This window comes from Orbicella franksi, chromosome 11 (genome assembly GCF_964199315.1).
Source record: "Orbicella franksi chromosome 11, jaOrbFran1.1, whole genome shotgun sequence".
Lineage (NCBI taxonomy): Eukaryota > Metazoa > Cnidaria > Anthozoa > Scleractinia > Merulinidae > Orbicella > Orbicella franksi.
Genome location: NC_138155.1, coordinates 27,655,177 through 27,668,263, shown reverse-complemented (window position 1 = coordinate 27,668,263; position 13,087 = coordinate 27,655,177). Strand labels below are relative to the sequence as shown.

The 13,087-nt window shown below is 37.0% G+C and overlaps 2 long non-coding RNA genes across 3 annotated transcripts; one reads left to right on the top strand and one right to left on the bottom strand.

Annotated features, from left to right (window-relative positions):
* Window positions 1-679: 679 nt before the first annotated feature.
* Window positions 680-3,153, bottom strand: LOC145460493 (uncharacterized). 2 transcript variants are annotated; one of them, XR_014039855.1, is made up of 4 exons: window positions 3,086-3,153; window positions 1,961-2,057; window positions 1,682-1,727; window positions 680-1,577 (listed from the first exon to the last, which is right to left on the bottom strand). It is a non-coding gene; the product is annotated as an uncharacterized LOC145460493 (long non-coding RNA). The 2 variants fall into 2 exon arrangements; XR_014039856.1 differs by lacking the exon at window positions 3,086-3,153 and adding an exon at window positions 2,400-2,482 and having other exon boundaries at window positions 1,534-1,577; window positions 1,682-2,057.
* A 1,310-nt stretch (window positions 3,154-4,463) lies between these two features.
* Window positions 4,464-5,008, top strand: LOC145460495 (uncharacterized). The gene is made up of 2 exons (XR_014039857.1): window positions 4,464-4,578; window positions 4,908-5,008. It is a non-coding gene; the product is annotated as an uncharacterized LOC145460495 (long non-coding RNA).
* The last annotated feature ends 8,079 nt before the right edge of the window (window positions 5,009-13,087 follow it).

Genomic DNA, 13,087 nt, shown 5'->3' with positions numbered 1-13,087 from the left:
ACAATTTTTATTTCAGGATCTTTAACTCAACAAGGTCTATTTTTGATAGTTACTTTTGTGCGTTCAGTGCCACAACAAAAAATTAATTTGGCCGAAAAACAGACAGCATCAAAATATAATACATTTTTAGCAGACCGGTCCATTTTCGGGGACTAGCTCATTTTCAGGAGCACTATCGTAACAACATTATCATAATTTAATGTTCACACGAGTGCTGTTTGCTAAAAATTTTTGTTTCAGGATTTTCAACTCAACAAGGTCTATTTTTGATAGCTACTTTTGCTTGTCCAGTACTATAACAAAAAAAATTTGGCCAAAAAAGACAACGTCAAAATATAATATATTTTTAGCAGACTGGTCCATTTTCCGGGACTAGCTCATTTTCGGGAGCAATAACTTAACATTGTCATAACTTAATGTTCACACATCGTGCTGTTTGCTGACAATGTTTATTTCAGGATCTTTAACTCAACAAGGTCTATTTTTGATAGCTACTTTTGCTTGTCCAGTGCTATAACAAAAAAAAATTTGGCCAAAAAAGACAACGTCAAAATATAATATATTTTTAGCAGACCGGTCCATTTTCGGGGACTAGCTCATTTTCGGGAGCAATAACTTAACATTGTCATAACTTAATGTTCACACATCATGCTGTTTGCTGACAATGTTTATTTCAGGATCTTTAACTCAACAAGGTCTATTTTTGATAGCTACTTTTGCTTGTCCAGTGCTATAACAAAAAAAAATTTGGCCAAAAAAGACAACGTCAAAATATAATATATTTTTAGCAGACCGGTCCATTTTCGGGGACTAGCTCATTTTCGGGAGCAATAACATAACATTATCATAACCTAATGTTCACACATCGTGCTGTTTGCTAACAAGTTTTATTTCAGGATCTTTAACTCAACAAGGTCTATTTTTGATAGTTACTTTTGTGCATTCAGTGCTACAACAAAAAATTAATTTGGCCGAAAAACAGACAGCATCAACATATAATATATTTTTAGCAGACCGGTCCATTTTCGGAGACTAGCTCATTTTCGGGAGCACTATCGTAACAATATTATCATAACTTAATGTTCACACATGAGTGCTGTTTGCTAACAATTTTTGTTTCAGGATCTTCAACTCAACAAGGTCTATTTTTGATAGCTACTTTTGCTTATTCAGTGCTATAACAAAAAATTAATTTGGCCAATAACAGACAACGTCAAGATATAATATATTTTTAGCAGACTGGTCCATTTTCCGGGACTAGCTCATTTTCGGGAGCATTATCATAACTTTTTGCCATGTATACGCTAAAATCTGAAACAATTATACAGGTACTAACTGAAACTTTTAACAGAGATGTTGTAGGTAGACATGGTCACCAGCATGATGTCATTAAAGCTAATATATGAAGAGACAGAGAGAGGACAAGAGGTATAAAAACACCATATTTCCTTCTTCAGACATGGTAAGTCATAAGAAAAAAAAATTGTGACAACTCAATAACATTTTTGTTTAAGTTTGCAGACCTGCACCTACTTAATGTCAGACAAATCCAGGCATGAAGAAACAGATCCTCTGATCTAAAGGGAAAGAAAAGGTAAATTATCAATAGTGATAGGAATTTAGGTGAGCAGAATTAGCATGATAAGTCAACTGTCTGTTTAGAATTCAAGTAAAGTCATACCATTTTTCAGCAGTGCATAAATCGGGCTGATGTGGTTCAATTGTCTCTGAAAACAGGAAAAAAACAACTTAACTTTTCAGTAGAGTATTATGATTGAAACATAAATCAAATGTCTATGGAGGATCAAAAAATGTTTTTCAGTAGTGCATAAACCTATGCACTGTGAGTCAATTGATAGAAAGATTGCATTATGAGGGATTTGATAATCAGAGGTATTTCAAACACTAACCTTGAACAGTTTACCACAATAGTTAATCAGCCATGAAGACTACAGCGTACCTCCACAAGCCTTGCTTCTACGTTGATCAGCATCACAGGAAAGATCCATTGTGACCAAACAGGTGTAGTACAACAAAACAGAGGGCATCTTATCAACCTAGTAGTTAAAAAAATTCAAAAAAGGGTTAATTGCCTGCTGAGAAGGGAAAATTATACACCCTTTTAAAAATAATGCAAGTAGGCTAAGTGCATTGTCTGTTGTGGGAGTCAAAATTAATGCAGTCACTCATTTTTTACCAGTATAAAAATGATGCAATTGTGATCAGTTAATTGTCTGGTATGGAGGAAAAATAACACAGAAAAAAACCCAACAGTGTACAGAAAATACAAACATGATTGACTGTTAAGAAAGTAAAATAACACACCAATTTCAATTAATTGCACACATTTACATTATCATTTGAGTGTTTTATAGTATTTACAGGTAGCTCACATTAACCTTGAATGACACTTGAGAACAGCTGGAGAGCTGTGCAGACTTCAGCTAGCAGACCTCTGTGAGCAATGCTGGTACAAATCACAAACTTCGAAGCTCAAACCGTCCTAACCACTGTACCAATGTGACAGGATATTAAACAACCTTAACCAAGCTGTTGTATGGAAGCCAGAAGGAGCAGATCATGTGCACTAAAGGCATCCACCATGGAGTGTTGATTGATATCCTCGATCGACCCTCAGTTGACACTCGATTGACACAACATCGACATCTCTGTCAACAGTCAGTCGAGAGTCGACTAACTTTCAATTGATTGATATGAGTCAGTTGATAGAGTGTTGACCGAGTACCAATCGGGATGTTGATCAAGTATTGATCGAGATGTCAATCAAAAGCATAGATCGACAATCAACCACGGATGCCTTTAGTGCACATGAATATGGCCTAGTCAAATCTGTCCAGCAGTTAAAACCTACTCAAATTGCAGACCTCTTAGGTTTCACATTCAGATGAACATGGATTTGCTATGGGTCAAGGTGCATCCCTTTTCGTCAGCTAATGGATGCAATTGAAGAACAGTCAACATCTGCAATTAACCTGCAAATCCAAGATGTACCTATAAGGAAGCACCATGTAGATGATACCTACAGGGAGAACTTTTACATGTACCGTCTTACTTAAATGTCTACCTGTGATACCAGTGATGGATGCAATAAGGAGCACAACAAGGAAGTACATGTACATCACCGTCTGCCATTTCTGAGTATCCCCACTGACACTGGCAACTATCTGCTTTGGAACATCTCAAGATATTTCAGAAAAGTGTAAGTATTTGCACCTTACGTAATTAAATTATTTATAACTTCCTATTGGAAAGGAGGTCACGCCTTTAAAATTCTGACTTTGATAGGATTGAAACCAATGACCTAAGTGTGAGTGCTTGGTAGGATTGTTTTCTTTCCCTTGAGAAACTGGAAGACAAGTTAAAAAACCATTTGGGACAACGGGAAAACATAAAGGGGACCTAACCCTAATTCTTTTTAACAAACAGGAACAAGGCATGTAAAATTCAGGCTTTTGTGAGACTCTGTGAAGGCCATGACCAATCAGCATTTTGCATGAGAAAGTTATTTAATATTTGCATCACATGTCATCAAAAAGTAAACTACTACATGTTCTAGAAAGTTTGCATGTTCTAGTCTCTCAGTGCCTCTGTGTAGCAGAAACATCAGCTGGTAGTATGAGTACTAACACTTTTGAGTTGTATACCATGGAATATCACGCGAGTCACCCGTTTTTTCTTGGAATACACATAAGCCTTTAGACAAGTGTGTACACCAAGAAAACACAAGTGACAATAAGTGGGATATTCCATGGTCTACCACTCAAAACCTTGCACAACTATTTTATACCATGCCCTAGAAAATACAGAGGCCAAAACAATCAATATGACATATGCGCAGCGCACAAGGGGAAGGTTGGGTGTAATACCATTGAATATACAATGGCTGGACTTTCCTGTATCCTGTTTGGCTGTATTTTCTACAGCATGGTATAGAAAAGAAGGGTCATGTTTACTGTAGGTGGTATTGACTGACACTATGAACCAATATATCGACCAACAGTTGGTTGAGTGTTGCTTGAGTATCCGTCAAGTATCAGTCGAATGTCAGTCAAGTATTGGTCAAATGTTTGTCAAGTATTGGTTGAGTATTTGGTCAATAAGTCAGCCATTACTTGACCGATACTCGACTGATGCCCAACCAACACTCGACCGATACTCAACTGACACTCAACCAACTGTCAGCCGATATATTGGCTGGGTATTGCTCAACACTCGTTCAATACTTGGATCAGCTATCAACAGACTGTTGGTCGATATATCAGTCGGTAGTGTTGACTAACACTACCTACAGTAAACATGATCCAAAAAGAATACAGTAAACACTGTGCAGTCAGTCACATCGGACAGGCAACCAGAGAAAAGACAAGGAATCTACACCACAGTTATTGAGCTGATCAATCATGTTGGACAAGCAGGCTGAAGGCTTAACTGAGTTGTGAGTCATGTCACCCACTGAACAAGCAGCTTTGAGTCAGATCAACAACTTTATTGGCTGGATTCTAAATCCCATGCAGAGCACTCAAGATGGACAAAATCATGGTTATGACAGTCAACAAGGTACTGTTCTGTACATGATGCAGTTTAAATGTAGAAAATGTGAATTGGATTGCCTTGTCTCCTTCCTTTTGGAGCTCAGCCCTTGTTATTAAAATGAAAACCAAAACATCAATTAATTGACATGGTCCCAACAATTAGCTCTGTAACAATTAGCTGAAACTTAAAATAATAATCTACATCCATTTTTCATTTATATAGATATATCATACATTGTTTGCAAATTTATTCATTTCTGGACTTAGAAATCTGTAACAAATTTCTGATTACAAAAAACGACATTGCTTTCCTGACATTAATTTTTAGCACCTTTTTTTTTACCCCATCCACAGTTGACAAGTTGCATCAGTGGATAACATTGCAAGCTTTCATCAAGCCTGTCATCAAGCTGATGGTATTTTCTTCTATTGCCATCTTCACAAGAGATGATTAACCACAACAGACCAGTCAGATCAACCTGAAAGTGATATGAAAGCAATAAACTCTAGCAGGCTATTGTTCAACGAAGGTACAAAAATGTTGTGTCATGCTCGAACCATTCCATAATTGAGATTCTTGATGAGCACCTTGCATTGTGTAGTTCCAGGGAATTTTTGCACCCACCTCAAAGAAGGTAATTGGAGATTGTTGGAGGGTGGGGTTTCAAAACCCAAAGTAAGAAAAAGTAGTAACAATGAAGCAAAATTAGAATTTCCAGACAGGCGGGGGTTAAACCTACAGTGGAAGACTATGAAATATTTCCTGAAACAACAAATTCAATAACACTATTTCTGCCCCAAAGTGCAAAATTGATCTATTGAACTCTTTTAGTCATGTTATCAAATACGTTACTTAAGTTAAGGCAGCTTATAGGACTTGCAACATTTATTTTCAACTGCCAAAACAGCCCACTGCCATCTCAATGTTGCCTTGTATCTGTGCAGTGCAGGTTTCTTGAATTAACCATTACTGAGAAAAGGGAAGGAGAAAAAAGGCTTGACTGTTTTAACAGTTGTGACGGGGTTTGTACAATGTACGTCAATTCCAGGCACTATTCCAATCTATCTATTCCAAATGCACTCACCTCAGATCGGATATAAAGGTATTTCTTAGACTTGTGGTAAAGAAACCAATCTGATCCCATTGAGGCATTGCTCAATTAACTTTGGCTAACATGTCATCTGGCACACACTGCTAATGCATTAGCTGACGACAAGACACTGATACACTAGCAATGAGAACGAAAATAATGTCAGCCAGTTTGTTAACAGTGATGATGAGATCATAGAACTTGCAAGTTTTCTAGGCAAATTAATTAACCAGATTTCTTTCATCATGTTTTTTTCCCAGACGTGACCACAGATAATGGCAAACAGTCAAGGGGCACATTACTGGCTTCATCTGGTATGATGATCAAGTTACTGAGCTGTCTTGAATGGAACATACAGGCCTGTGGAAAAGGAGACAATACAAAACTTCCAGGGAACTGCTTTAAAATTATTGTATTGGATATAAGTCGTGGACATTGTTGATGGTAACAAATACTGTTCAATTTAATTTGAAGGGAGTTGAGACGGACAAGATGAATATTTTGAGATTTTGTTTCAGATCTACTGATAGGTCTATTTATTCATTGTAAGGTTCCAGTGGAAATCAAGGTCTGTTAAGTCTGTACAGGTGTTGTCTAGGTTTGGCTGCAAGTTCTAGTGTCTTGTTATTTTTTTCAGTAAAACTATCAAATCACAAACAGTCTCAGGTCATAACATCAAATGAAACTTCTAAATAATATCCTAATGCCAAGAAATCAAAGCTAAATAATTGGAAATGATAGTTTGAATACTATTATTTACAAAAAATAGTTTGATTTTAAAGACAAAGTGAAAGCTTATTTTTTAATTTAAATAATAGTTTGAAAGCTATTATTTAAAATTGAAATAGCTTGTACTGAAAGCTACTAATTTTGAGAAATGGTCTTTGAAGCTATTGTTTACAAATAATAGCTTTTCAACAGGCGTTTCTTAAAATTATGATTGCTTAAATGATGCTCTTATTTAGAAAACTCATTTAATATTATACCTGAGTATCTAGGTGATTAGATTGCCCTACTGAAAAAAGAACACGACACAGATGAGCTTATAAGCCAAATCTGGGCGAGACTGAAACAGATTGAAGTTGAGTTTGATTTCTGCCTGAGCCCGAGAGTTTTTAGACTTCAATTCCAAATTTTAATTGAGCTATGATCATTATTACATAGTTATTTTCAAAATACATGTAGTGAACTGATGTAGTTCCAACTCTCAAGAATATCAAACTACAATTAATAATTGAAAATTCTGAACTTGGGACATTATGAGTTCTCCTTCATTTGCTTATTAAGCTGAACTAATCTTGACACATAACCCTAATCAGTAACTTAACAGACTAACTACAAATGATTATAGTAACCACTATAATAATTTATTAAATATATGGGGACTTCCTGGTGTTCCTGAGTTCAGATTAAAGGAACTGAAGAAACTTACAAACCTTAAGATCCATGTAAATCAAATCAAAAATGATGACTTTTTTAATCCAAGTAGAATAACATCAAAAGTCAGTAATTTTTTTATGAGTTGTATTTTGTATTTTTAGAATTTGAAATGATGTAAACTAAAATATAACAATCAGAATGTATGTATAGCACTAGAATTTGTGCGTACATGTTCATGTTTAAATTGCTGGACACAAACGCAAGATTAAGTTTGAAAAACTTATCATTTAGGCCTGAGGGGGCAAGTGTTTGGAGTTGGGAGACAGGGGCTTGGATTTGGGAAACAGGGCTTTGGGGAACAGGGGTTTGGATTAGGGAGATGGAGGCTTGAATTTGGGGAACAAGGGTTTGGAGTTGGGGGATAGGGGTTTGGATTTTGTTGGCAGGTTTGGAGTTACGTTGGGGGAAAGGGGCTTGAATCTGGACAGAGGTTTGGATTTGGGGGACAGGGACTGGGTCAGAGGTTCAATCAGGTTCAGTTGGGTTTAATGGTTTTGGGGTTGTCCTTTCAGATAAGTTTTTTCAAACTCAATTGAGTGTTTGTATCAAGCTATAAAAACACAGCATGGCCAGTTTCTGCTTCTCCTGTGAAATAAGAAAAAAAAAGAATTAATGTGATGTTGAATAACCATACTTTGTTTACTTAGCCTTGAACAAATAGTGAATCAAAATAGTGGTTGTATGTATTAAATCTATTATTTTCTTAATTGGCAATACATCATTGGATCATCGTTGCTAGAGAGATCTCTCTGTTATGATCTGTATAATCTGTGCGAATAAAAATAGTCTACTTGTCCAGATTTACTATAGTGTGTGAACCTGATTCAATGTGAAAGATGACCAATCATCTGTTAACTCAATTCGCTGACAGACTGCAATTTGGTTTCATTTTGCATGATTATTTAGCAATAATAATATTAAATAAGTCACAGCACTTCTAAAACACAGCTGATTTATACAGATATTTGGTCATTTTTTCTGAGCAGTTGAATGTAAATGAGCTCTGTCAAAATAAAATCATTATGTTGCTACATATTATTGCATTTTTTTTTTTCTTCAAGTTATGTTAGAATAAAGTGAGCAATGGCATCAATTTTGTTGTCTTAATTTCAATTTTGTGGACAAATATGCACCCATTAATGGGGTCAAGCCAGAGGAGGACGAGAATGGCAGGCCAATCATATGCGGGGAGAATTGACAGCAATTAACTGCCTTTGACCATTTTAGTGGACATATGCTAACATATGGAGCATTTAATGAGCAGTTAGCCATCTGCAAATTCCTGGGAATGGGGTGTTTAAACAAATAAAATTTGACCGAGGTTCCCATGCACCCCTTCCACTCTGGCATAACATTTACAGGCTAAAGGGATTTCCGTGAAAGATTGGCTCGGGGCTACCCTTCAAGACACATTCCTTTCTCTTTCTGCTCGCTTAGAGACGAGAAGGGAATCTCTCTCGCAGGGTAACTCGGGGCTTCTTTATGTGCAAATTATGTGATTTCCAGTTTAGTCGCCCGCATACAGACCCGGGCATACAGACGTCTCTTATTTAGGAACACGAGACGACTGTACGCAGATACCTAGTAGCTTATATATAGATTGCTGTTTTTTTGTCAGCAATAATCCCAGAAATAAGCTTATCTTTAATACGAGGCTGTCCCAAACGGGTAACCTGGAAAGCAGTGAAGTTTACCTTCATTAACATGGTTTCCTCGTCATTTTCACATGCACGATTTGCGTACCTCGATTACTTCTTCGCGCTATCTGGGGGCCATCGTTCGTTGGTGGGTCATAAAACCTTCTTGTACTCATGCATTCCTGCAGCAGCACGCTCACCAACCGGGGCTATGCACAGGCTAGGAGATCGAAGGGACCTTTGCCTGCAGAATAGGCGAAAAAATTTTAGGCGAACAGAGGCGAAAGCGAGGCGAGTCGCGCGCGAGGGGAAGAGCGGCGTTATTTTTTTCGCGCTCCTCCCCTAGCGCGCGACTCGCGCTTCGCGCTCGCCTTGCTTTCGCCTCAGTTCGCCTAAAATACGCAAATAAAAATTACGCCTGTTTCGCAGGCTAAAGGGACCTCTGCTAACAGTGTACGGTTGGTTGCCGCCATTTTAATGATTTTGAACATTGCCGCAAAAACGATCCCAGAAAGGCTCGCGAGACTAGATGACCAACAGGAGCTTGGTAACCAAATTGGGTATACCCGCGTTCCCGCGTGTAGCGTTGCACTTTCGTCCTGCGTGGCAGACATGTCTAGCACCTTTTGACCAATTGTATGTGTTGTTGTTTCTTCCAATGAAAATGCGTTGTGATCGTGTCCTCTGAGATTATTTTACTAGGGGACGGGACGGTGTTTGCCAGTTGAAAGCTCGAAACCTATCGATTGTGACTTTTCTCGTGAAGGTGTTTTGCCGGATCTTTCTGCATGTTCTGAAACACATTTACAGCTGCCTTTGAAGCTTAACATTGTTGGTAAGAAGCTTTGTGAAGTGTAGTGTATTGTATTATGTTGTTTGTAGAAATGGAGTGAGCAGTTTATATGGCTCAAGTCTACGAAGCCATTTCGACATGTTCATCAGCAATCTAAGTTTTGTTGATCGTGTTGCTTTCAAGCGGCACGAACTAAGCTGGCACTAGTTTGTATAGTCCACACTGTTGTGTTTTGCATTTTGCAATTAAGATCTGCCTCCGTCACGGGCATAAATAAACGCTGTCGTGCAGACAGAGCAAATTTTCACTCAGCTTATTACCACCTTGTATCGCCAAATGCCACCAAATTTACAGCTTAGTTGGATAAAAATGCTATAGAGCAAAGCAAAAACAGTAGTTTCGAAATAAAGTGCAGGATTGCAAGGATTGAAATTGGTTACAGTTCAAGAAATTTGAGTTTAGTTCAGGATCTCAAGAAATCGAGTTTACCATTCTTGTGACAGTTTGAACTTTCGAGCCTTTATTTTGTCTGGTATTTCTTTGCTTCTATTAGTATTGGGAATGATTTCTACCGATTTTAAAGTAAGCTTAAAGTAATCTCCTGGGCACAATCATGAAAACAAATGTACAATACATTTCCCTGAATGTTTCCTACCAAGCACAGTCTCTAAAAATAAATTAAAATAGGTCATCATGCTTGCAAAAGAGATATGATGTACCAGTCTTACCCTATTTTGCCAGGTCTTTTAAATAGTACTATTCATTTATTTTATCACTCTGCATTACATTTTGCGGTGGCTGGAAGGTACAGTTTTTTGATGAACTTTGATAGGCATACATGAATTTTTGAGCATAAGGAACAACATAATAAACAACTTATGCAAAAGAATCAAAAATAATCCAAATAACATACAATCCATGAGTAATGATTTCGTTTTTGATGCTATTGAATAAGTGTAAAATTCTGCGCTTGAAGCGTTCGCAATATAGTGCTAAGGAATCACCAGTTAAAGTCAGGGTTGTTTGTCCTTCTGTTCTTCTTTTCCTCTGTTGTTGACATGCTACCTTTAAGCTGTTTGTTACGAAGCAGTATTTTGTAGGCACACAGTGTGTATAGTCATCATGTGAGGCTGCTTCAAGAAGTGCTTGCCTAGGTTTCCTTTTCTATGCGGCTGGTCCAATTAGTACATATTATAGTTCACCACTGAATTTTCTCCGATTCTTATTGGTTTAAATTGATCACATGATGCAATAGTGTTCATCCGTGGAGAGACACTATCAGCCCATAGTGCCTGTCCAAGGAAAATACCCAGATGGATAGTACTCGTCCGTGTAAATGTTTCTGTAAAGAAGCGGGCTTACAGAAAGTAAACAATTGAAATATATTAAGTGGGTTTTTGTCTGTTTTCTTTTTCAAATTTTACATTTGGCTTCAACAACCTTCCATGGCTTTCATCTAAAAAAGTTGAAAACAATTCAATATGAATTTTGAACTGGCGCACGGAAGAAAATTTAGTGGTGAACGATAAAGACAATAGAGTGTTAATGTCTCGGAACTATCGGTCTGATAGTTGTCCCTTGGAAATTTGATGTTCTTAAAACTAGCAAATATTTGTTTTAAGAACATCAAATTTCCATGGGGCAACTATCAACCAATATTTCCTCGACAGAAACACTCTGTTGTTTAAATAGGGATACATGCTAATACCTTGTCATGTCTTCATTAGGTGGCATTGCCGTTATCTCTTTGTGTCAGCTCTTGTGTGAGGAACATTGCCATTCTTGTTATCTTCTGGAGAATTTATTCATGTTTTTGGATAATTGGGGTTTTTTTGTTCTTTTAATGAAAAAACAATTAAAGAAGGAGAAAACAGTTTGTTTATCTACTTGTATTTTTATTCTCAAGGATGTCTTTTATCTCTTGGTAAGTATGATGTAGTTCTCACCAGCTAAACTTTGCCACTAGAGATTCAGTCTGTTCTGTTTTGGTTTCATTGTCAGTTGAAATAGACTTTAAAAACCTAGGTCTTGATAAGATAGTCATACTCCTGCAGTTGTTTCTGATTGAATTTTGTTTTCTTTTAAATTTCCCTTTACAGAGGAACAACTTTTAATCTACAAGGCTGTACATGTATGTTATTTTAAAACAGTCAGTGTAACTTAAAATATAATTGCATTTGTGTGATTTTGTGTGTAACAATAATGCTTTGAATTTCTGTTTTTGCAGGAATGGATGATCATCATGGGTTGGATGAGGGCAAACATGCCCAAACTGAAGAAAGTCGTAGTAGAGAAGGAACTAGGGATGGTGAGCATCAGCCCTTACCATGATATGTATCAGTTGCCATGCATTGATAACATTTTTAGAGTTGTGTCTTGCCAAAATAATTCATTTTTTTGTTACCTGTACGTAATTGGGTCTTAACTGTAATGGCAGCACTTTCACAAGAATTTTAGGGCTTATGTCCTCATATTATGCTTCAATATCTGGTTAGCTTATGAGTTTTTTCTTGTACACTAAGTACTCCAGCAATACTAAGAAGAACATTGCAAACCAAATGTGTTAGAGGAAGCCAACTATTATGTATTAGAGAAAGCCAACTATTATGTGTTGGAGAAGGCCAACTATTTTTCAAAACACATCTTCTTCGCACCTGGATAAATTAGCCAGTTTCTAGTTTTTAATTCCTTTTCATCCCTGCTATGAAGGCTTAAAATTTAGCACCGGGAGTGTTTAGTAGATGGAGTTTCAAAATCTTAAGGAAGAAGTGATTGTACAATACCACTTTAATGCACAGCTTATTATCCTTGTGTATCCATTAAACTAGTCAACAACCCATTGTCTCCACTAGAACAAAATAATTTTGTTTTTAAAATTGATATAAATTAAATAAAAGTCTCAACTTACCGGTAGTTTGGGAGGTTCTGTGGTATATTATAGGTTAAGGTATAGATGTATGGCAGTGACACAAGCAATTTTTGCTGCATGTTACACAGAAGATATTTGCATATCATATGTAGTTATTCAAGCATTTGTTGCAGTGCACATATTTTTTCTATTCTTTGTTGTGACTCTTATTTAAAACCCCAAGAGCTGTGAACAAGACAGCTTGTAGGAAGTTGAGCTTTCTGTGTTAGCAAATGACAACCTTAACTTAAATGACAAAACTGGTAAACCATACATGTACAATTGCCCCTACTGTATTCTACATGTATACTTACAGCCTGCAAAGCACTCACTTTCTTTCCTGCAATGGTTTGGGGCACAACAAACATAAATGAATTAAGAGAGGTTGAGGAGTCGAGGAGGCAGAGTAAAGAAAACTTTTGGATGCCATAAAGCTCTTAGAATGAGCTTGACGGCTATTAATGCAGTGTTCGAACGACACTAACTTTCTTGCTAATTTGCCCTTTGGGCAACTAGTTCTGTTTTTGTTGGTTCCCCATGTGTCTTTTTAGTTGCCTACCTAGTAGACTTTTGTTGCCCATTAGCACTCACGAGAAAATTTCAACTTGCAGAAATGCTCAACTTTTTTATAAACTTGCCTTCTTGTTTTGGTGTTGCAACAGTGA